Consider the following 24229-nt stretch of genomic DNA (forward strand, 5'->3'; position numbering starts at 1 on the left):
TAAGCGAGCAACAATATAGATAAGCAACGCATGGCAAGATTGTGTATGCATTTAAAAAGTAATAAAAGGATTTTAAAATGAATCCTAACTGGACCAGTTTTGAGATGTTTGACATGAGACAATACAACAAGTTGCAACATGGCAAGTAAAAACCGAGACAGTGAAATGTCAACTAACTATAGACATAATATAGTCCAGTTACTGTATTAGTAACCCACTTTGACCCTAAATAACCTTTATTTATTGAATTTGGTTACATGCTGTTTTTGCCAAAATTATTTGGAGATGTACGACATTCCTAGCCTGGCTCCAGTGGCGGAGCCAGAGGGGTGTCCATGGTGGCACTGGCCACCCCGTGTGCCACCCCAAATTTAATGCGCTTGCTTCACTTAATCGCTATGTTTATTTTCGACGTGCGGCAGCGCAGCACATTGTTAAAAACAAACATTATGAATATTAACCCTCCCTGCGGTCGCGGCGCAAACTCTTTATTTTTCAATCACTGCGCAAAGAGACTTGGATTACTCTGCTGATTTTGGACATACAGATATGATTTATACAGCATTTAAAACGTTAAAGTGTCATTTTTTGTGTTTCTATAAAAACTGAATGTTGTGCTGTTCACAAAATTTAGAAAATACATAATGCGCGTTCTGTTATCTCTCCATCAGTGACGTCTTTTCAAAAACGCGTCAGAAAAATTACTGTAACTTAACGAATACTTTTCATACCATCAGAAGATAAATGTCATGTCTACATAATGCTTGGATTCTCTTTAAAATGAGGTCGTACATTGCTAATACTACATGATTTCAGCTGGAAGTGTGGCAATTTTCTTGTGGACAAGTCTAAGATTGCCAATTCTTTTTACAACAAAACCCAGCACCATGTTTTCATTCTTGACGTGATCTTTATAGGCTACTGTACTATTGTTAATTCGACTGGATTGCACATTGAACTTGAAAGGGCGACGCGCATATCCGATAGTGCGCGTGCACAGAGCTTAAACGACTTAAACGACTTCATGTTCGCGTCTTTTTGGCTTAAATGGACAAATGCTCATATGTCAAAATAGCTGTCTTGGTGATTTTCATACTAAACATTTGGTTACTGTACGTCTTAAACGAATAAACATTTTATTGGATTCGGTCTTAGCCTAACCTGTTGAAGTCTGTCATTAAAGTTAATTAAATATCAAAAGAAAAAAGAAAACTTTTGCATCTTCTGTATCTTCGTAAATAAAGATTAATGCAAACATCCTTTGTGTTGAGCTCTGCTATTTGTTGTAAGTTTAAGGTTTATCATGGAGTTTAGATTTCCTGATCTTTTGCTTCATTAAAGGGATAGTTCACAAAATGAAAATTCTGTCATCATTTTTACATCCTTATGTTGTTCTAAACCTGTACGAATTTCTTTTTTCTGATGAACACAAAAGAAGATATTTTAATAAATGATGGTATGCACACAGCTGTAACCATTGACTTCCGTAGTAGGAATAAAAACAACATGATGGAATTCAATGGATTGTGTGCTTACCATCATTTATCAAAATATCTTCTTTTGTGTTGCTTAAAATAAAATACAGGTTTAGAACAACATGAGGGTGAGTAAATGATGACAGAATTTTCATTTTTGGGTGAATCCCTTTAACAGACAGTAAATCAGATGTAAGAAATACAGTATAAAAAAATTTAAAATTCACCCTTATTATGTTTACATCTAATGCAACCAAAATATTCAATTCAATTCAATTCAATTTTATTTATATAGCGCTTTTCACAATACTCAATTGTTTCAACGCAGCTTTACATTAATAGAAGAAATCATTTATGCTTTCTTGATACATGGTTACACGTCATTTTCTTTTATGGACTATGGACCCCCTAAAGCAGCTTTGGCCACCCCTTGGCCACCCCAATAAAAAAATTCTAGTTCCGCCACTGCCTGGCTCCGCCCTCCTACGTTCTTCCGCTTAATTTTCATTTCGCTTTAGAAGAACGTATGGGACTGCTGTGTAGAGTTTCGTTTTCTCCGGCAAAAATCTGCAGGTCCAATCAGCGAACAGCGGGGTGTGGCTAACAACGCAGACGTTGAGGTTGTGCGCCAGACTGAGTGACATACGTCACGACCAAACGTTAGCGATTGGTTATGGCAGATTCAGAGTGACTCTGGGCAGATCCAATAGTTTTAAACTTCAACAGAGGACCCTCCTTAACGGAAGTAACGCTTTGCAAGGGAGCGTGGCCAGACTCTCTGTACAAATGAAATGAATGTACGAGAGTCTGGTTGCACCAGGCTACGACATTCCATCATGTAAGCAAAATCAACAGGTGTTTGCATGTTCTAAAAGTTTACGCATCGTCTATTCTTGGGCTATCGTTGGACGTCTATTAGACTTTCACTGACAGACCAGATTTTGCCTTCTTTAACCAAAATTGCTTGCTGAAAATAGTCCAAGAGAGACAATAAATGCATAAACAGCCAGGGTGGGATTTGCCGGGGGGAGATGCGTGGGATTTCCCCCTTTCTGGTCAATGTATCCCTGCCTCTGCTTAATTATTTTCATCCCCGGTGGGGATAAATTTATCCCCCTCTCAAAGTGATCAGTGCTATTACAGAAGTGGCTCTGATAGAGCTGCCGCGAAGCCTCTCTGTATTCACCAAGACTTGCTGAAGACTGAAGACCATGGCTGAAGGTTCTGAAGACTTGCTCAATGTCCCGCACACGGCGCTATCTGATTGGTTACACACCTGGTTACAAATCACGAGTAATGGCCTATCAACACTTGCGAGATGGTTTTGGAGCTGTGTGTCGAAACGATGGAAGGCAGCTTATTCAGCAGCATATTATTCAGCATATTAATAAAGCAGGAATAAACATCACAATCTGATTATCTGTTTATGATGACAAGCAGAGTTAGTGTCCCAGTCACACAAAGAATGGCCGAGGTTACACATATGATAAACCCAAATGAGGCGTTTAGTGAGGCGCGGGCGCGTCCAGTTCGTGACTAACGTAATGCATCTGTATTTTCTATCATTTCACTGTAGCATAGTATAGCAGTGTTTCTTAAAGTTAACGTTATTACTTTAAAAGCAACAGTAAAACTGTTTCTACTGTAATGGTTTGACTTTGCAACCAATCCATTGTTCATATTTATGTTTAAGTTGACACTACATTGTGCCATATAGTTTTGCCATTCAAGATTTAATTCTTGCGTGTTTTTTCGTTGTGCATGATCACAGTTCATATGTGTGGGAAAAGAAAAGCTATTAGAGAAAAAATTGGCATTAGGCTGCTTCATAAGTTAATAAGAAAAAATATTTGACAATTCCTGTAAATGCAGTGATGAAGTTCATGTTCTCATGATTAATTTTTATGAATTAAAATGTTTTGAAATGTGCTGTGGACAGAGGCGCATTCATTCGCGCATGTTACCGTATTTTCCGGACTATAAGTCGCTTCTGAGTATAAGTCGCATCAGTCAAAAAATGCGTCATGAAGAGGAAAAAACATATACAAGTCGCACTGGACTATAAGTCGCATTTATTTAGAAAATTATTATTCTTTTTGGGGGCATTTTGTTTGTTAAGTCTTTCTCCGTTGTCTTTAAGTTAATGTTTCAGATAACAGTTTTTTTCAGGTGTAGGCTACAGGAGCAACATATAGCGCCCTCTCTTGGATGTAGATGGTAATGTTTTCCTTTGGTTCATGTTAGTCAGTATGAATTAATTTTGACATATAAGTCGCACCTGACTATAAGTCGCAGGACCAGCCAAACTATGAAAAAAGTGCGAATTATAGTTCGGAAAATACGGTATGTTTGGAAAGATGATGTCCTGTAGCTCAGGCACAGACACACTTTTCAACAGGCTCACCTAAAACCTTTTTTCCAAAAAAAAAACCCACTTTTACTATATTCTAATTTTGTCAAGAATTATAAAACATTTTTTAGTTTTAAAACCATTTTAAAAAGCTGTTTATATTTTGATGTTTCTGCGCAAGTTCAGCAGACAGTGAGGTTTGGGTTTGTTCCGATCAGAGCTCGTGAGCTGAGAGCACATGTCTGAATATTAAATTTTTTTAATTAGAAATATAATTTTTTTTGAATAATTAGAATGGATTTTTGTTAGGTCGGACAATGATTACCAAATTTCTCTCTCATGCTCCTCATAACCACTGAAAACAGTCAAAATTATTATGGACGGAAGTTAAAAGTGGTGGGTACAAAATGACTCAAGACAAAATGTCACCAAAAGACGCCTATGAAAACATCCCCCCCTCTGTTTTTTTCACAAATCGCACCCTGTAAACAGCTATCTCAAGAGGTATTTCAGGCTCGACATGCTTAATTTTGGAAAGTAAGCAAAGTAGAGATCGACCGATACTAATTTTTTTTAAACCAATACCGATAACAAATATTTGGATGCTTATGTGCCCGATAACCGATATGCTGAACCAATTTTTATTTACTGTTATACTTCTGTTTTTGACATAAGTACTACAACATGACTGAACTGAACAAACCCTTATAATAATCATTATAATCACTCCCTCTTTGCATACAAAGTCATAAATAGAGGGGTCTGAAAGAGTGATGAATAATATTAATTTAATGAATAATGTAGAAACTATATTCCCAATACATGGACCATCCCAAACACCCCTATCATTTCGTCAGAAATGGACTGATCCAAAGTTCGCGCTAAGGTTGGCAGGTAACGGAGCGGAAGAGAGAACAGTATAGCGGAGTTGGCTGCATATTGTACATAGAGGGTTTTCACCGATGTCACGTTCTGGGCGGTAACCCGGATGCGCGGCCATTGTGGAGGCACTCGGTGTAAAGAACTGAACAGAGTACAATGGATTATTGTGCGCTTTTGATATTTTAAGTGAATGTAGACATGTCTAAACAACAGAAAACACGTCCAAGATACAAAGGCATATAGGGAAGGACTTGTACCACAAGAAAAGGCACGATATTTCGAGAAATTACAATTTATAGGCGGTGCAGATCCTTACGAGTTAGCTCCCTCTTCATTGGATCCGTGACGACCCCGCGATTCTTTCTTCAGTTGCATATGCCGATATAGTCAACTACCTGGTTTTCATGCCGAGCCCATATGTCAATGTTAGCTTTATTTATATAGCAAATTTAAAATAGCCAGTGTCCTACCAAAGTGCTTTACAGTAATATGAGCACACAGTAAAACAATAAAAGCAATAATTGTTTTTACCATCTACTATTAAAAATATTATTATCATTACAATAGAAAATTTGTTATGAGCAATATAAGCAGACTGACATTAAGGCATTGCAGCGCAAATTTTAGTTGTACATTTTGTGCATACACTTAAAGTATACTTTATATTAAATACTCTTTAAATAAAGCACAACCAGTAGAAGCATACTTGTTTTATACTTTATGTACATCAATCATATTTCTAATACAATACTACTCTTTTCTTGAGCTTTGCCAGCCATAAGCGCCTCCTCTGATTATTTCTTGCATTCCTTTCCCTGGTTTTTAATAACTTTTGGAAGTCGATAATATTCTAAATGTTTTTCTCGAACTGTCCTAATGGTACAACCTCAAACACGGCAATAATTAACCATTTTCCTTGACGACGTTCGGGATATACTTCAGTGTCTGTGCTCTGTTGTGATGCGGAGTGCCTCCAATATGGTGACTACCGCTCTGATGACGTGTTGTGAAAACCCTCTATAGTTTATAAAGTAAAACAGGTGGATTAAGTGCCTTTTTTGAGATATAATATTGTTGTCTTGACCAGCAACCTGTAGCCTTTAGTAGGGCTGCACGATTCGGAGAAAAAATCTAATTGCGATTTTTCTGATCAAAATTGCGATTTGTGATTTAAAGTGCGATTCATTAGTATATAATAAAAGAGGTACATCCAGGTTTGTTGTGGTGGTTTTAATAGCACCAAAGAAAGATGCTGTGCTACTGTTTATTTAAAACCTCTTAAACATTGTACCAAGCTGTCTGCAGGACTTTGCTATTCTGCAGACAAACTTTTTTTTTTAATCTAAGAACATTAAAAAAAATACAATTTAAAAATTTTTTTTTGAAAGTTTTATTTAAAATAACATATAGGCCAATGTATTTTGGCTGTCACTACAACAATGCATCTGACAAGCAAATGTTTAGTTTTTCTTTTAATCATAAGACTATACTCATCTTGTTTTACTTTTCAGGCATCTGTAATAAATGTAAATATATTAGTTATTAGAATCTATGATTTAACATAAGCAAAAAATACAAATAAAACACTGCACAGTCCTCACTGTAGGATTTTAAATGTGGAGCTGCAGAAGCTTGTTCAGTTAAGAGTAAGGAGTGATTTTAATTTTTGGTGTGTAATAAACATTTCTGACACAGAAAGCACCATGTTACTGTCACTTTAAGACACAAGACAGCTAAACTGCTCTGCTTCAATATAGCCTATTGATAAACATCCAGCTGTTTATGTTCACTTAGACAAGAAAGAAAACTTAAGTTTAGTGATCACGCGTGTGCTGACTGCTCTCTGTGTGCGCGCTTCATGAACCCTCATGCCTGTAAATATTCAAAGCGGTGCAGATGTGCGCGTGCAAGAAAGTATAATGTACCGGTTTCGTCTGCTGTGTTCCGGGCTTTAATGAAACCTGCTTATAGCCTGATGAGGCGTTTGTCATTGTTTGCGATGCATGACGAGAAATATACACCTTTCTTTAAGTCCAACATTACACAAAAGGGAAATGTTTTCGCGCATTTCTGTACTTTCATTTGCCGTTTAATGAGTTATAATGCGTTTTTAAAATGACTGAATCCAAAATCTGCCAACTTCATGACATTCCGCGTTGTGCAGTTATTTCCATTTGTATGCATTTCACGATTCTGTCCGTGTTTTCCGCATCGCGGAAATCATATGGCCGTACACTTTGTTTGTTGAGGAGTTGAACTGCTCGCGCTCATGTTTTCCAAATGGTGTGATGACGTGTAGTCAGCACCTCAGTGTTCATGCACTCTATTGGTCTAAACTGCATCAAACGAACTGTCAAAAACTGCGTACTAGATGATTGTTATATTTAATAGTTTTGAATCGAAATAATCGCATTTCTTGCGATTCGAAAATCGCATCCATTCACATCGCGATTTCGGTTTAAAAACGATTAATCGTGCAGCCCTAGCCTTTAGCAATCCAACCAGTAGTTGGCAAAGAGATTTTACAAATAATATCACTGACTGTAATACTACATTCAGAAAAGTAACAAACAAAACGGCTTATATATCACTGAATTTCTTAACTGGTAATGTTATTTGATGTCAGAATAATTAAAGGAACAGTATGTAAGAAATGTATATCATTTAATCATAAAATGGCGCTGATATGTCACTAGACATTAAGAAATCATTTTCATTTCAAATACTTATATCACTGACAACAGTGGTCTGGCCAGGATATTGTCATTTAAAAAGTGGAGTTGCAGCCCTCAACTGATGTTTATGTTGTCATTTTGTGTATTGGCCACCAGTTGTGTGATTGCAGTACCAGTTTTAGCCACAAGTTTTGTAAATGCAATACCAGTTTTGGCCACAATCCTACATAATGTTCCTTTAATATTTTGTTGTTATGAAATGGCTGTTGACAGCGCTGTTATCTATGCATTTACTCACGCATTAACTGTATCAAACTGTGACCGCTTCCAGAGGTAATAAATAATTCATTAATATCCACAGACATTTATTTAGATATTTTAGCAAAATAATGTTTATCTGGTAAATGTTAATATAACTTAGGGTAAATCTTGTTAAGAATTAGCTACATGTGGCTGTGCTTCAGCCTTCAACCCCTATTGTGACCACGCATATAGCAACGTGACTTGGGCCTGTAACCTCGACTGAGAAAATATTACGAGTTAAGTGTGTGCGCTCAATCTGCACAGACTGCTTAAACTTCAGCAGCAAATAAAGTCACGTATAGCAACGTGACATGGGCGCGTAACCTTGACTGAGAAAATACTATGAGTTAAGTGTGTGCGCTCAATCGGCACAGACTGCTTAAACTTCAGCAGCAAATAAAGTGACTATGGGGCGGTTTCTCAGACAATGATTATCTTAACCCAGGACTTAGCCTTCATTTAATTAGAAAATATAACTAGTTTTAACAAACATGCCTTAATAGAAATATTACTAGTGTGCATTTTGGGGCAAAACACAGGGCACTGATGTATTTTAAAGGTATAGTGGAAGATTTTCGTTTTCCGGGTGGATCACCTCTATTATTGGTCATCCCAGATGTCAATCATTCTGATTATATGTTGACGTATAACTGTCGTACGTGCTCGCCTCTAGGTTCGCTTTCTGCACATGCGCACTTCCACGTGTATGTGTGTTGTGCTACGGTTTCAACCATTCATTGAAGGTCGCGTTCTCACTGTGTTTTTTTTTTCAAAATGTCTGAGGGTCGCAAGAGAAAAAGTGTCTACGAATTGTATGACAAGAAGAGAAAGGACTATAAAGAAAGAAACAAGACCAGAATGTTTATGGGAGACTATTTCACATGCTGGCGTGAGCTAAAAGGACAGGTTGGGCTTCCCACGCGAAGTTTCTACTGAAAAGGTACATTTGTCATGCTATTTGGAGAAATCCATTTAAAATCACTGCTAGTAAAAGTTGATGTAAGCTATGATTAGCGATGCTAGCACTGGCACAAATCACGAACCGCACAGACACGGTAAACATGCCGACAGCAGCTTGTAAAGAAGAACGTCAGGTTACGACTGTAACCGTGGTTCCCTGAGATAGGGAACGAGACGCTGTGTCATGTAATGACATTATGGGGAACGCTATGCAGCGTGACGCGCGTGAATATTGTGTCAACTAGGTCTATATATAGACGCCGGCGGATGACGTCAAGAGTGACGTGGCAACGCGAGGCTATAAATAGGCGGAAATAATATAGGTCAAACAGCTTCTGTTAAAATTGAAGCGAATGCTACAGGCACAAGGAGTTATGGCAAAGGGACACAGCGTCTCGTTCCCTATCTCAGGGAACCACGGTTACAGTCGTAACCTGACGTTCCCTTTCAAGGGATACTTGACGCTGTGTCATGTAATGACATTATGGGGAACGAGATACCCACTATGCCATAATTAATTGTGACTGTCTGTAAGTGTGAAGGTGTCTACGCACAACTTAAGACATAAAGACCTGAGATCCCGGTAGAAAAGGGAGGTCTAAAAACATTATACCTCATAAAAATGTGTGGGGGAGATTATCCCGCCACACCACAAAGCATGGAGGTCCCTGACAAAGGGGCCAGATAAGACGCCATACTCCTAGTCGAGTGTGCCCTAATTTTCGCAGAGGTGAAAACAATGTGCACCTCATACGCTATAACTCCAGTGACAGAAACTTAACTGTACACAAGTCAATGGGTTCGAAAGGTGCCATAAAGAACCCTTTCAGAACTACTGCCAGGTCCCATACTGGAACTCTGATTTGAGCCGGAGGCCTCATCCTAAATATACCACGCAACAAGGCGTGAAGGCAGAGATAGCCGCAGCATATACTCCGATAGTAAATGGATATAAACCGGATGAAAACCCGGTATTGTAAAAATTCCAGAACTGAAGCCAATGGGCAGTTTGGAAGTAAATGTTTGTCACTACACAGAGTAGTGAATAATCTCCATTTAAAACAGCCTTAAATGTCGCCTGGAGCAAAACTCCAGGCATGAAGAAGCTGCTGATAAGCTTGTTAGTCACTCACTCTCCTCAGAGAAGTGATGCTACTACCCATAGAGCCCTCAGGGATATGAGTGTGAAACCAGAGATAGCCTCAGCATATACTCTGGGTATAAACCAGATAAAAAACCGGTATTGTAAAAATTCCAGAACTGAAGCCACTGGGCAGTTTGGAACTAAATATGTCGTCACTACACCAAGTAATGAATAATTTAAAATAGCCTTTATTCATCTGGAACGAACTCCAAGCATGAATAATAATAAGCTGATAAGCCTGTAAGACACTCACTCTCCTCAAAGAAGTGATGGCTAATAAAAAGGCTAACCTCAGTGACAGATATTAATCTGTACATGAGTCAATGGATTCGAAAGAGGCCATAAGGTGCCCTTTTGAAACTACTACTACCCCTAGAGCCCTCAGGGATATGAGTGTGAAACCAGAGATAGCCTCAGCATATACTCTGGGTATAAACCGGATAAAAGACCGGTATTGTAAAAATTCCAGACTGAAGCCACTGGGCAGTTTGGAACTAAAAAATTTTTCAACACACCAAGTAGTGAATAATTTAGAATAGCCTTAATTTGTCTGAAGCGAACTCCAGGCATGAATAAGAAGTCACTCACTCTCCTCAGAGAAATGATGGATAATAAAAAGGCTAACTTCAGTGACAGAAATGTATCTGTACATGCGTCAAATGTGTTCGAAAGAGGCCATGAGAAGGGCTTTCGAAACAACTACAGATAGAGCCCTTAGTAATAAGAGCATAAAAACAGAGATAGCCGCAGCCTATACTCTGGTAGTAAATGGATATAAACCGGATGAAAACCGATTTTGTAAAAATTCCAGAACTGAAGCCACTGGGCAGTTTGGAAATAAATGTTTGTCACTAACCGAGTAGTGAATAGTCTCCATTTAAAATAGCCTTATTTTCATCTGGAGCTCATTTGTGTTCTCTGTATAAACATTAATTACATCTAGATCCTCAGAACTAGAGTAATTCACAGCACTCGCGGTTAAAAACGGGTGAAGCCGACTCGCGGGCACCCGTTGAACCATGATGGCTAATAAAAAGGCTAACTTCAGTGACAGAAATTTATCTGTACATGAGTCAAATGTGTTCGAAAGAGGCCATGAGAAGGGCTATCGAAACAACTACAGATAGAGCCCTTAGTAATAAGAGCATAAAAACAGAGATAGCCGCAGCACAAACTCTGGTAGTAAATGGATATAAACCGGATGAAAACCGATTTCGTAAAAATTCCAGAACTGAAGCCACTGGGCAGTTTGGATCTTAAATCTGGAGTAATCTCCATTTTAAACCATAATCTCTCGAATAGTATGGGCTCTACAACCTCAGCCCCTGCCTCGACAGGGTGTCTGTTCTCATATTCTGGACTCTGGGGATGTCTGAATGACCCAAAATATTTTCCCGTGAGACCAAAGGAGAACCTGATGCGCCAGTCTGTGTAGAGAGCGCGACCTTACGTCTCCCCAATACTGGATGCTGCCGCCAACCGACCTAACACTCTAGAAAGTGCTTTACGGTGTAAAGTTGGCCTTATCTGATCCTAGACACTAATGCCAGGATCGACTCTGTGTGTGTAGGAGACATACGTGCCTACATACTCACTGAGTCCCAAGTTACCCAAAGAAATTATATTTTCTGTTAGGGGATTAAAATGCCCTTTTTGGCGTTGTTCCGTAGCCCTAGGCGCTTCATATGGGCAAGGACGACATGTCGATGCCGAACTGCCATGTCTCGAGACTGGACTAACACAAGCCAATAGTCTATGTAATTAAGTATTTGGATCCCTTGAAGTCTCAGAGGAGCAAGGGTTAAATCCATGCATTATGCGCTGTGAAAGAACTACTCTGAACGGCAGAACCCGATATTGGTATTGCCCGAAAGCAAACCTGGGAAATTCCCGATGCTGCAGGAGGATAGATATATGGACATAGGGGTCCTTTAAATGTATCATGACGAACCAGTCCTCATACCTGATTAACGCCACAATAAAAGGAATTGTCAGTTTTAGAATTTTTATCTCCTCAGAGATCGATCTAAATGGGCCTCAGCCCTCCATCCTTCTTTGGTACAATACAATAATGGCTATAAAGCAATGACCTATTCCTTTAATAAGATGGTCTTTTTCCGGGGCCCACCTCGGTGGGTAAAACCCCTCCGAACCTGGGAGGATGGGAAACAAACTGAATTATGTACCTCTCTCTATAACCTCTAGCAGCCATTTTGTGGCTTTTTTTTTTTTTTACTCATGGAAAAATTCACTAAAAAGGAGATTGACTCCAGAATGCTCACTGCCCTGAAGCGGAGGACCGGCAGGGCACAGCTGAGCTACTAAAAAGCCCTATTGTTCTGTTTTATATGTCTTTTTTAATGGAGACAAAAATTAGGTCTTCTTTAATGAAGACGGAACATAAGGGGTTAACAAATTATTTTGTATGTGAGGGCACATCGGGCACAGGTTTTATCTGTGCTCTATGAAAAATGCCCTAAGAGGCCACTTGTGAACGACAGGTCCCCTTTAACGCAGCCTTATGATTTTGAGACAATGACTGCTCTCAGATCAGCCTTATATGCCTCTCTGATTGCTGGTTGTTGTTTCGTCCCCCAAGCACTCTGAGGGAGAGGGGGGCACGAGAGACAACACTCTGTTTTTGTTATCTGTATGTTGTGTTAATACTGTTTAGATGCAGATTTTCGGGGGAAACTGCGACGAGGAAAAACCCGTTTCTTTAGTAGCACGGAGAGAAAGCTCCGCCGCTCTCCTGAGCTCATCTAATATTACAGGATTCATGTTCACCCTTAATTCCATAAAATAAATCTGCTTGATATGCGTGAAGAATGCCAACATTGCGAAGGCAATCTCCACAGCGACCCGCGACCATATAAACTTGCTTATCCATTTATATTGTTGCTGTCTCTCGCAACAAATAAACCGCGAGATACTTTCAATACGGACATTTGCCGTATCTGTATTATTTAAAAAAAAAAACCAAAAAGGTTAAGAAGCTCGCTGATGTGTTTAACAATAAATGAGAGAAGTCTGCGTGGTCTTCCCTTTAATAACTTATCAGTGTAAATCAGGGAAGAAAGTTAAACCTCTTTTGTCAAGTTCACTGGCAGCCCTCACTCAATATTAAATTGTTACAGCCGATCGGGTCACAACATAGTTTTTCGTAACACGGAGAAAGGGTATAAATCAGTAAGCTCATTTGTGTTTTCTGTATAAACATTAATTGCATCTAGATCCTCAGACTAGAGTAATAAGCAGCACTCGCGGTTAAAACGGGTAAAGCCGACTACCGGGTACCCGTTGAACCACGAGACTTGCGGGGTTTGTTTGATCAAACAAAACCATCGAGAGCGGAGCATTTGAATGGTATTTTCTCACAATGCCCGCACGCCTCCCCCTCGGGGAAAAGCGTGCGTGTAGTCCGCACCAAACACACACACAAAGCTCGTGCTATCCACACAAAGCTCGTGCTATCCACACAAAGCTCGTGCTACACTTCTAAATCCCTTTCTCTTATCCATGTTTCCCTAGTTTTTTAAACTAATCTAATCTAATCTAATTTCACTAGATATAGATTTAGACACATTCACATTCACACAAGCGTTCGCTGAAATAGCAGAAGCTGTTTGACCTATATTATTTCCGCCTATTTATAGCCTCGCGTTGCCACGTCACTCTTGACGTCATCCGCCGGCGTCTATATATAGACCTAGTTGACACAATATTCACGCGCGTCACGCTGCATAGCGTTCCCCATAATGTCATTACATGACACAGCGTCAAGTATCCCTTGAAAGGGAACTGAGCTCCTGCATGCTCTCTCTCTGTCTCGTGCACGCGTTTAACAGGCGTTCCCTCTCGGGAGGAGGGAGAGTGTTGCGTGTGCATGTTTTAAAAAATATGGAGGGGCGGTTCTTTTAAAAAATTCGGGAAAATCTTCCACTATACCTTTAAGATATGTCAGTGCAAGAGGTTTTTAGTTTGAACAGCTTTTACATTTATTTTAGGACTAGTCTAATCCCTATCTGGGAAACCGCCCCTAAATTTCCGATCTACTCCGACTTATTCAGATCCTGTTAGCACCGTATATATTTTTAAGCTATCTAGATAACGTTAAAACACGGAGACACAAAATATTAAGCAATACGTTTTTTACTACCAAGCCAAATTGTGTTTGTTACCTTTTACTACCTTTCAAGGGCCTTAATTTTGCTCAATTTTTTACTACCTTTTACTAACGCGCAGACACCCTGTTATCATTGGCTAGCGCATTTATTGGCTCATCAATCTTACTGCATGTTATAGTTTTGAAACATACATGGATACATTTTTGTACTTTTGGGGGAAAATAAATGTAGCGAAGTTGAATACATAATTTTTAAATGACTCAAGTAAAAGTACCACAATTTAATTGTACTCAAAAAAATAGAAAGAAAATGTACTCAAGTACTGTAACAAAAGAATTTGTAACTAGTTACTTTCCACCCCTGGCTTTTAGACTGTCAGCTCACTCTAGAGCAGCGTTTCTCAACCAGAGGACCAAAATAATAAAACACGTCTGAACAGTTATGTCAAGCTCTAGTATTTTTGTCAAGATCTAGTTTTATTTGGAAGAAATTGTGAGTTGGAACTTTGGGGCCTTCAAATGAAGAGTTTGGTTCCAAAACTAAATAGCTCAAGATTTTTGAAATATAAAAAAATCTATTTTTTATTCCAATTAATATCAGGGTGCTTTCACACCTGCCTTATTTTGTTCGGTTGAATCGTCCAAGAGTTCAATAGCTCACTTGGTGCGGGTTTGGGGAGGTGAGAATGCAGCAATCGAACTCTGGTGTGCACCAAAAGCCAACCAAACAAGCAAACCGAGATTTCTTTGAAGAGGTGGTCTCAATACCATTTCAAACGAACTCTGGAGCGGTTTGTTTGTGGTCAGAACATGATACGAGAGAGAACAGACCTAACTGCTAAAGTATTGCGCATTTTTTGACTAAACCATGTGCCGTAGTCAGCTGCGCTGTGTATTATGGGATGAGGAAGTGTTTGTTGACAGTTTATAATAGCAATATTAGCACAATGGCAGGTCGCGGGCATATCTGGAGTTGTGAGGAGGTGTGGAGCCTCGGAAAATTTGGTAGCTTCGCTGTTTGCAGTGCATTAAAACGTTTTAGCGTGCAGTTGTCTGTCCATGGTGTCTGTTGTATTTTTCTCCTTTTTGTTTACTTTCGTGGTTCCGTTGGAATTTCCCGCGTGTTGTTTCTGACCAATCGAGAAGCAGTTTAGGAAATACGTTCAAAGACATGTGGCCAATGAGTGATGTGGATGTTACCACATGACTGCATTTTGGTGGGTTTCAACAGGTGTGGTCAATGTGGTGTGCTTCTGTCACGGAGTGACTTAAGGTAGCGGAACCTAAAATGGCGAAGAATAGTTCCACCGGCACGACTGTCCGTGAAACACCCTGTTAGTTCTGGTAACTCCGGGCAACTGAATCTGTGCTTTATTGGGAACAGGTGTACAAACGAACGTGGCGATTGGGCAATTCGACGGAGAGGAGGCGTATAAATAAAGCATCTGAGGAACAGGATGGGAAGTTGTTTATTCCGGTCAATTCTGTGGGTGAGACGGAGCGATTGGTGGGCTTGGAGAGACGTAGTATTGTGGATATTGCAGATTTGGCAACATGAACACGGAGGATTGGGCAGAAGACAAACAGAGCTGAGATTTTAAAGCATCCCTGTCGCAGCATTTGTGTTGATATGCACTGCTAACCTTAAAGAGATTGTGTACATTTGAGAAGTCCCTGGGAAACGCATTGGAAGGAACGAGGGAGTGTTGTTCTTGCCATCTTGTATACACCAGACCTCTGGGAGAGAGAGGAAAGCATCTAGCGTCAAGTGAAACTGTGAGTACGTGGAATTGCTGTCTTGTCAGTGCCACCTTTGCTAACATTGGCCCTCATTTATCATTCTTGCGTAGAAACGCGTGTATATGTTGGCGTAAGATTTTGCTTACACTCCTCTCACCGCCTGATTTATGAAGCTGTGCGTACCTCTGAAATTCAGGTGTAAGCGATATCTGCCCTTCATAAATGCCGCGGCTGAAAATGATCGTCATTAGAATAACACGCCCAAATAAATTCAAGTCTCCACCTCGCCCACGCCCTCATTTTACGACAATGACACATGGAAGACGGCAAAGAAGAGAAACCAGGGAAGTGGAAAGAAACAAAATTGTTTTATTTGGGAGTTTAAAAAGTAGGATTAAAGACACATTAATAATTGCATGACAATTTGTAATATTTGTTTTATTATTTTTATTAATAATGACGCTTAATTGATATTTAGAAGTATAATTATTTATTATTATTATTATTATTTACTGTTGTCTACATCTAAATTATATGTCTGCTTAATGGTTCGGTTAAGTTTTAAAAAAATAATATTTTAAAATGATGTAGTAACTTTTGTAGTGTGTTTTTCTGTATTTACATACAGTTGTTTGTTAGCTAAGATCCAGTTTGATACGGAGCCCCGGATATAATTCAAATTAACAATTTGTTTCCACGACATCCTCATGTTTTACTAGGCTAATTCATAATTTGAAGTAATAATAATTGTAATAGTAATTACAAAATATTATAATAATTAATTTCAAGGAACAAACTGTTGAATATTGGGAACGAATTTTATATTTATGGCCATTCTTTAGACTAAATAAGAAAAAGAAGTGTCCATATGTAGCATAAAAGATAATTCGTGGCCATGATTTTGTCCGCATGTCATCATGATCGGATTTATGGCTCCATTCAACACAAACATTTTACCTTCATTTTTATGAAGAATTTTACCTATTCATGTGTAGCTATTTATTTATCATCGAATGGTATGTAACTAGCTTACCTTTTGATGCATTATTACCATGTTTTCGTAGCAGATCCTTGTGCTTTCTTGCAATGTGCCGCTTTAGATTCCAATATTTGCTAACTTTTACAGTCTCTCCGCAGTCCCTTTCAATATTTTCTTCCTCTCCAATCTTAACGTTGATTTTTACTTTACATTTATGTATAAGGCTTGAAGTCCATTACTTATTGCTAGACGTTTTTACAGATTCTCGAACTAGCAAATTATTAAAGGGCGTTCTGGGTTCAACGAGCGGTGCTGAGCGCGGAATTTTCGGAAAAAGGCGCTCTGATGGTATTCCCGCACCGCTCAACGCTCCGATCCGCTCACGTGCTCTGCCCTGAAACGGCTCGCAACTTAAGGAATACATATGCATACAAATCAAATGCTTTGGTAAAGTCACACAAATTAAACATTGAAGTTCATGTTGCAAAAAACAAACAAACAAAAAAAAAACACTTAAGTTTATAAATACTGTTGTTGTTGTTTTTTTACAGTGGGTCATAATATATCATATACTATTTTAGTTTGTCAGTGCGTTTTGTTGTGTAGGAATTTGTTTCTGTGCATTTCCTAACTCAACTTGCGTACACCACCTCCTGAGCAGGCGTAGGATTTGAGCGTGCCGTACGCCAACGTCCATATTGATGAATCTTAAAGTCACCGTGGTTTTGGGTGTATGCCAGGTGTACGCTGGAAATTTGGTGTACGCACTTTTGATAAATGAGGGCCATTGTGTCCCAGTGTGTTTCCTGTGTGCTCGCACAGCATGTATGCGGCCCCACTCGTGGAAAAGAGTGGTGGGTGAGCCGAAGCTAATAAGACGAGGAAGGAGTGTGTTTACAAGTCGTGGATTTGACGTCCCATCTGGTCATCTTTTGCACTAACCCCTTTCTATTGTTCAGGACCAATTCCCGGCCCAACGTGGTGGTTTGACCCTAATTCACTGTGAGTGTGTGGAGTGCAGTGGGTGAGTCTTTCTTTTTGACTTGTGTACACTTCAAGGATTGAAGTGTGGTGCCGTGTCAATGTTGTCAGCAATCACCCCCTAGGCCAAAGAGGAGAGCCCTGGATTAAAGGAAGTGGGCTGGTGTCGGTGGACGACTGATACATTTATATACAACCTGACTGTGACTCGTAATTCCTTCCCCCACCTGGTGGTGGCGTACCAACTGCAAGAAGTAAAAATTTGTTGTGAATGGTGTGTGGAGTAACTGAAGGAGGGAGAGTTTTAATTGGCTGCTGCGTGGAAGAAAGTGGATGGGCTGCCTTTGTGTATGATCATACGCCTGTTCAGTGTTTTCAGATGCCCGCCCCTGTCTAGATCTCTTGTCACGCTGTTGGAAGAGAGGAGAGGGAAGCGATCAGCCTACTCGAACAGTACATCTTCTAGTGTGGTGCCCTAGTCCATTCTACCCACTGTTTGTGATCCCATCTGTGGCCGTGGTAGGCCCAATGTGCAGCAGCCTTGGTCTATGCCTCCATCTGCTCTCCTGTTCAAAGTCAAGAGGTGTTGTAGTTCTCCCTACATGTTCACTGAAGTAGTATATTGTTCAAGAGACTCTGTGTGTTTGTCTGCTGCCAGTCTGCAGGTTTGAGCCAAGGGCTCTGTGTCGACGTGGGACTGTTTCACTACGTGTTGGAAGTCCACGTCCGAGTGTTTCTTTAGAAGGCTGTCCTAGTGAGGAAGGCTAAAAGTTCGTGTGTGCATCTACATCCTCTTTAGCCACCGAAGCCTCAAAGAGCTAAAGCTTGACGTCCGCTTACCTCCTTGTCGGTGAGTCATATTCATTCCAGCTAAGAGTGTTGTATACTCACCTGCACGCCCCGAAGCCAAGGGCCTAGTGTAACTCCCCTGTATACGCACCTGTACGCCCCAAAGCCAAGAGCCCAGTGTACTTTCCCTGTATCCGCACCTGTACGCCCAAAGCCAAGAGCCCAGTGTACCTTGCCAGTATACTCACCTGTACGCCCTAAAGCCAAGAGCCCAGTGTACCTTGCCAGTATACTCACCTGTACGCCCAAAGTTAAGAACCCAGTGTGCCTTCCCTGTGTACTCACCTGTACGCTCAAAGCCAAGAGCCCAGTGTACTTTCCCCGTATCTGCACCTGTAAGCCCAAAGCCAAGAGCCCAGTGTACCTTGCCAGTATACTCACCTGTACGCCCTAAAGCCAAGAGCCCAGTGTAGCTTCCCTGTATACTCACCTGTACGCCCAAAGTCAAGAACTCAGTGTATCTTTCCCTGCATACTCACCTGTACGCCCAAGTCCAAGAGCCCCGTGTATCTTCCCTGTATACTCACCTGTACTTACCAGCGTAACTCCCTGTATACTCACCTGCACGCCTAAGCCAAGAGCCCAATGCACCTCCTTGTATACTCATCTCTACCCCCCAAGCCAAGAGTCCGGTACCCAGCCTAGTATACTTTCACAGACTTACCTGCACGACCAAGGTCCTAGCCCAAGGCTAAGCTAGTGGATGCAATTGGAAATCCAGTGTACTTACCTGTGTACCTTTCAGGCATCTTCAGCCCTAAACTCAGAGACGCACTTGTGGACCTTCTGGACGCCCAAAATTTGAGCCAGTGTGCCCCTTATCCGTCAAGGTCACCTATTTAAGGTACTTACTTATCTACTTACCTGCTTCCATCTTCCACGTTCAGGAAAGGAGGTTGAGAGGTTCCGCCCGCAGCTCTCATGGGAGACACAGGGAAGAAAAGCAAGAATATTCATTCATAAATCACGTGTGGACAAAGAAGAAGAGAAAGTCAGACGACCTACCCATAAATCCCTGTGAGAGTCAGAAGCGACTCAGGACTGACGCTCTCTTGGCCCAGAGAGCTGAATTTTAGTCATCCCTTCCCCTCTTACCTTTTAAAATTATTTAATAAAGATTGTTTTAAACGTACTCTCTCTCGTGTGCCTGGTCATTGGGGTGTTTTTGGGACCTCCTCGAGGTGGAAACTAGGGAGGGGCGAGACCCACGACATTAGCGATCCGCTCCGACCTGTGACGCTTGACATAGCTTTAATTCTGCATTATATATTATTTTGCTTTTTGTTATGGATGTGTCTTACTTGTGTTTTTAAGTTGTACAGCACTTTGGTCAATCATGTGACTGTTTTAAATATGCTTTATAAATTAAAGAACTAGAACTAGCTTCTATACAGTGTGATGAAGCTACAACTTTTCATAGAGTTTAAGTTGAAACTGTAGATTAATTTAAACAATAAACACTGTAAAATATGTAGAGATATTTTTTCACAGGTGCACAGTCATGACCTCAAATAATCTCAGTGATGTTTTGGCCAAAGTATTGGTCAAGAGGTGAGAGAATATCAATATATGTATCTGAAGAAAATAAGAAGAAAAGTACTTTCACATTAAAATGAAAACTTGAACTGTTAATTCTGTGGTTCAGGACAATTCGGCAGTTTGAATCAAAGTCTTCTGATCTTCAGTTTGTTTCCACAAAGACTTTTCCCTCCATGAGTTGCTTCAGTGAAAATAAATCTGTAGCAGAACTGAGGTGAACACAGATCCTTATTCTGTAACCATTCAAGATCTTTTATTTCTAATCTTTTATTTCTAAAGAGAGTTTATTACTTTTCTTGTTTTTGAAAGTCTTTATTGTGGCTGTATTTTACAGTTTGACTGATAGAGAATCTGCTGAACCCAGCTGTGTGTCTATGAAGAGCGATCGATCAATGGATGATCCACTTAAGTTCAGTTCAGGAGGTTCTGGTAAAGATTTGAGGTGAGGACAAATACACAACACATTCATCAATGTGTTTACTGTTGTGTATTACACGTGAATGTCTTGTAAATACATAACATATTGTTAAATTACAGTAACACAACAGATAAATCAAAGTTCATCAAATAAACTGAATTACAGATGTGAAAGCACCCTCAATCACACCGCAGTTGTTTTGTTTTGATTTCTGTCTTCATAACTAAAAAACACAGCTAAATAGCACAATAAAAACACAATAAAAACATGATAACATAATAATTAAAATGTTTTGACAAAAAAATGTGAAACTGAGTTATCTGGTTTTGGAACCAAACTCTTTCAATATTGTTGTGGACAATAAGGGGGAGCCTTGAATTGATAAAGGTTGAGAATCCTTGCTCTAGAGAAGCAAGTCTCCTGGGTTATTGCCTCTAGTTTATTTTAGCTTTGCTTACTTTCCAAAATTAAGCATGTCGAGCCTGAAATACCTCTTGAGATAGCTGTTTATGCATTTATTGTCTCTTTTGGACTATTTCCAGCAAGCAATTTTGGTTAAAGAAGTCAAAATATGGTATGTCAGTTAAAGTGTAATAGACGTCCAAGGGTAGCCCAAAATAGATGATGCGCATACTTTAAGAACATGTAAAAGAAATGAAAGCAAACACCTTGAACACCTGTTGATTTTGCTTACATGATGGAATGTCGTACATCTCCAAATAATTTTGGCAAAAACAGCATGTAACCAAATTCAATAATTAAAGGTTATTTAGGGTCAAAGTGGGCTACTAATACAGTAACTGGACTATATTATGTCTATAGTTAGTTGACATTTCACTGTCTCGGTTTTTACTTGCCATGTTGCAACTTGTTGTATTGTCTCATGTCAAACATCTCAAAACTGGTCCAGTTAGGATTCATTTTAAAATCCTTTTATTACTTTTTAAATGCATACACAATCTTGCCATGCGTTGCTTATCTATATTGTTGCTCGCTTAAAATCCTCCCAGAGATCTAAGATCTGGTAATAAAAACCTACTTCTGGTTCCCTCTACAAGGCTGAAATGGAGAGGAGATCGAGTTTTCTCAGTGATGGACAATCGACAGCCTGACAGTAAACCTAAGAGCTGCTTCTTCTCAATCAGTTTTCTTTAGCCTATGACAATTGACATAGCTTTAATTCTGCTTTATTTGTTATTTTGTTTTTTGTTATGGATGTGTCTTACTTGTGTTTTTAAGTTGTACAGCACTTTGGTCAATTCTGTGACTGTTTTAAATATGCTTTATAAATTAAGGAACTAGAACTAGCTTCTATACAGTGTGATGAAGCTAGAACTTTTCATAGATTTTAAAAATTGAAACTGTAGATTAATTTAAACAATAAACACAGTATAAAATATGTACAGATATTATTTTCACAGGTGCACGGTCCTGACCTTCACAAATAATCTCCGTGATGTTTCAGTCAAAGGATCAGTCAAGAGGTGAGAGAATATCAATATATTTATCTGAAGAAAATAAGAGGAAAAGTACTTTCACATTAAAATGAAAACTTCTACTGTTAATTCTGTGTTTCAGGACAATTCAGGAGTTTAAATCAAAGTCTTCTGATCTTCAGTTTGTTTCCACAAAGACTTTTCCCTCCATGAGTCGCTTCAGTGAAAATAAATCTGTAGCAAAACTGAGGTGAACACAGATCCTTATTCTGTAACCATTCAAGATCTTTTATTTCTAATCTCTTATTTCTAAAGAGAGTTAATTACTCTTCTTGTTTTTTAAAGTGTTTATTGTGACTGTATTTCACTGTTTGACTAATAGAGAATTTGCTGAACCCAGCTGTGTGTCTATGAAGAGTGATCGATCAATGGATGATCCACTTAAGTTCAGTTCAGGAGATTCTGGTACAGATGTGAGGTGAGGACAAATACACAACACATTCATTCATCTATGTGTTTATTTACTGTTGTGTATTACACATGAATGTATTGTAAATACATAACATATTGTTAAATTACAGTAACACAACAGATAAATCGAAGTTCATCAAATAAACTGAATAACAGATGTGAAAGCACCCTCAATCACACCGCAGTTTTGTTTTGATTTCTGTCTTCATAACAAAAAAAACAGCTAAGTAAAAACACAATAAAAACATGATAATATAATAATTAAAATGTTTTGACAAAAAAATGTGAAACTGAGTTATCTGGTTTTGGAACCAAACTCTTTCAATATTGTTGTGGACAATAAGGGGGGGAGCCTTGAATTGATAAAGGTTGAGAATCCTTGCTCTAGAGAAGCAAGTCTCCTGGGTTATTGCCTCTAGTTTATTTTAGCTTTGCTTTAGAGATCGACTGATATATCTGTTTTCCGTTATTTTCCCCGATATTTGAGCATTTTCCGATGATTGGATATTGGTTTTGTAATATTGGATTGATGGCGGAGTGACGCGACTTCATTAAAAGGTCTTTGAGTATACTTACTTTGCATATTTGCAGGCATTTATAACACATCTTAATGCATGTTATGTTAAATAAGTTGATTTATTAAAAGCAATGCATGCAGCTTGTCCAAGAATAGAGACGAACTCACAGAGTCACGCTGGGTCCGTGTACCTTCGGATAATTCGTTTATTCGTTTCTTTCTTCAAAACGGAAAAACAAATAAACAGTTCATTTATTACATATTCCACTCTACTCGTGAACATAAAACACCAGTTTTGGGTTTGTTTTTGTCAGATTGTGATCTAATGCATCAAATAAATTTACAATAAAACCAAAACGAAAAATCAAGCATTTTGTGATCAAGGTTCGTTTTTGCCACCGGAAGTTCACTTGTTCTGATCGCTTGTGTATTGTAAATATTAACATTAAATAGCAACTTAAGGGGAACACTATGTCGCAGTACATCACTTTAGGAAGCGACGGACACATAAAGCTGCCTGCTGTGCTGGAGCGTGAGGGTGTAGCATACACGCGTGTCCCAGCGAACAACATTATTATACTATAATAATAATAGACTATACAATAGGCATATATTATAATATCAATTTAATACCTTAGCAGACATATGCCAATGAAATCATTTTAATAAGGTTGTGCATATGACAGAGCAATCATGCTCTCCTGTAAGTCTTATTCGCTTATACAGTGCCACTTTTAAACTTTTTCTGCTATTATTATTTATTCGGATATGGCATGCACCGTGATAAAAAAAATGTGTAGGCTATTGCCTAAACAATAAATGGTGCACAAACCTCTTCCACATGAGAAAAGACGTGGCTGCGTTGCGATTTCACTGTTTGCAGCATACCGTGTCAAATGCCTATTAGGATTCTTGTGGTGTGGGATTAAATTTAAGAGTATAAATACGTCAGGGGTCGGAACTCTGGTCTCCCCTGATGGGTACGGGCAGTCTGGCCTGTGTTTCCCGATAAAATTGAACTTAGCACTTAGAAGCGCTTTCTACGAGCTTTAATGAACGTTAGTTATTCTTTCACGTGCATTTCCCAAAAAATGCACTTAAACTAAATCGCACAATGGCTGGCTATCCGTTTGTCAAGAGCTGAAATGTCGCCTATAGAATGACTCTTAATTGTAGCACAAGCTTGTTAAAAGTTTAGCCTAATGATCTTCACACAATGTGCATGTAATAATATTGTTAATAATATTGTTTAATATTGTTCAATGACTAATTGCACGTTTTAATATTTTATGTTATGTGAAATCCTCTTTTCCATTTTCAGTTTGGACTCATACCATTGTGCATTGCCTTTTAAAGTTTATATTATTACTTATTATTGCTATCA

Source organism: Misgurnus anguillicaudatus, chromosome 12, assembly GCF_027580225.2.
Source record: "Misgurnus anguillicaudatus chromosome 12, ASM2758022v2, whole genome shotgun sequence".
Lineage (NCBI taxonomy): Eukaryota > Metazoa > Chordata > Actinopteri > Cypriniformes > Cobitidae > Misgurnus > Misgurnus anguillicaudatus.